The sequence below is a fragment of the Tachypleus tridentatus genome, chromosome 1, assembly GCF_004210375.1.
Source record: "Tachypleus tridentatus isolate NWPU-2018 chromosome 1, ASM421037v1, whole genome shotgun sequence".
Lineage (NCBI taxonomy): Eukaryota > Metazoa > Arthropoda > Merostomata > Xiphosura > Limulidae > Tachypleus > Tachypleus tridentatus.
The window spans coordinates 50,739,008-50,741,573 of NC_134825.1; positions in this window are offsets into that span (position 1 = coordinate 50,739,008).

Genomic DNA, 2,566 nt, shown 5'->3' on the forward strand with positions numbered 1-2,566 from the left:
ATTAGCTATCTTATCACTCATACCAAGACAGATAAGTTTTACAAGCTTTTTATGTGTGGCACTTTGTCAAATGCTTTCTGAAAATCTTGATACAACAAATATACATGCATCTTTACCATCATCTACATAAGCAGTAACTTTTCCAAAGAATGTCAAAAGATTGGTAAGGCAAGATTTTCCCTAACTGAAACCAAGTAAAATTTTAAACTTTGTTAAATGACTTTTCAGAGCATCTTTTAGCAGAATTTCCACAACTGATGTAAGATGAATAGGTCTGTAGTAACCGAGGCAATTCTTCTTACCTCCCTTGAAAAAAAGCAGCAATATTGGCCAACTTTCAATCCTCTAGCACCTGTCAGTATTCAAGGATTTGCAAAAATAGTACAAAATGATCCACATATTCAATTTTTCATCTCTTTTAAAACCCTTGAGGAAATATTATCTGGCTCAGTAACTTGTCATTTCTTAAACTTTCCACTTTTTTCTCAACAAGCTCAGAATTAATATGATCATGTTGTTTAACTCTGTTTCTATCTACTGACTGTTTAAGATGAAAAATAGTGCATAAATATTCATTAGTAAAAACAGAACTTAAGCCAGCTACATAAAAGCCTTCCTTTATCATCCCTCAACAGTCCTACTCTCTTCCTGAGATTTTGTTCATCCTCAATGTTTTTAAAGCAAGGGACTATAAATATACACACGCAAAAAATATGGGGCATTGCACAGCTTGTCTTTGAGTTTACTCATTCCAACAACAATTGCTGAAAACAGTTGAGGAAAAGGCTCATGTATTCCTTACTCACCCCCTCAAATACGTTTTCACATAACCTTAATAGTGTGGTGGTAATTGCATTCAGCTTCTCTATTACTGTGCAGCAGAAATATTGAGATATGCATATCCTGATGATGAATGTAGTAAACTTATGTGAAGCTATTAGTACAATGGCACAGTTCACACAGATACGTGTCTTCACAATACACCTTGGCTTCAGCTACTAGATATGGTCTTTGAGGTGTTTATATTGATGTATGCATGGCTGGTTTTGAAAACTGGAAGAAAATTAAGGACCTCAAACTTTGATGAACTTGAAAATAACCCCAAACAATTCACTTCCAACTAGTTAATACTAATGAAATACTATTATTTATTATTAGTATGTATTGATGAGCTTGCAATCAGATTATCTAAATACATATCTCAAAAACTAATAACATTACCCAAATAAATTATACATCAATTTAAAGCTTAAGATGAGAGAAAAGTATGAATCTAACATCAGAAATGTCAGACTATCAGAGAATAAAAAATTTATTTTCAATATTACAAATCAATCTTTCAGTTACAGACCTCTTATAGTTAGGGTGTAACCTTTTATAACCCATGTTTTGGTGTATTCCATGCTGTATTTTCCTGTTTGTAACACACTGAGTTTGTGTCTAAACAATTGAGGATATTTCCACCAAGAGATTGTGAATTGCTACGAATTCCATTGCAAGGGCAGTTGCTATGACAAGATTTTAATCTTCAGTTCAGAATTATTACTTTCAATACCATTTTAAAGATATATATAGGGGTGTTTTGACAGAATGCTGCAGAAACCAAAAGATGACATTTCAAAGTAGGAAATACATATTTTTCAAGAAAGGGTAAAGAAATAAAAAAAAAGGCTATAAATATCTTGAGCATTGTCAGTTTTCCTTACCAGCATAGAAGGTCCTTGATAATTTGTTAACGAGGTAGCAAGTTCCATGATAACATACAGGGAGTCCTAAATGAAAAGCTGTGGCTGTCATTGTGTATTGAATCAAATTGGTAAAGATGGACTTTGAAAATGTACATGATAATACCCTTGACGTTCAACCTTATTAATGTGAGCTTTTAGAAGGTTTCTACTCAAGATTCACAAAGTGAGAAGTACGAATATTATTCAGAAGATACTAAAGTAAAAGGATAAATAGAGAATGGATGGATAACAATGACAGGTAAGTTATATCTCCTAGTTTGGTTATAGTAGTTCATTTTGCATATTATGCTGTTGGCATATACACTAGTACCATGCATGTTTAGAACAATTAAAAAAAAAAAACTCTTACAACTCAGATCAGTAGGCCTAAGAGTAAACGTAGATGTTCATTGTATTAAGAACTATATGTTATTGATCCAAGAGAAACTGGTTAAATATTTACAGAAGATTTGAAGTGGATGCTATAAGATGATATCCTGGACAAAAGTTACAAATTTAATACTTGATAAAGGGTTTCCATAAAAATAAATATCCTAATATATGATATCATGGTTCCATTGAGTAAAACAGAAGTTAGAAACCCCTGAAGGAGAAAGAGATGCCATCAAGTATTATTCGTCTAATTTTTCATGAATTGATGGACCATAGTTTTCAGTTAACCTGGACTTTATTATTTTTGGTGTCCTTAATCCAAGACCTAACACTGTTAATAATAGATGTAACATGATGTTTGCAGGGATGCTTAGGATATGAAAAAAATATACTGAGTGAAAATCTTGTTTTAAATAAAAATTACTAAAAGTGAACTGTCATTCAAA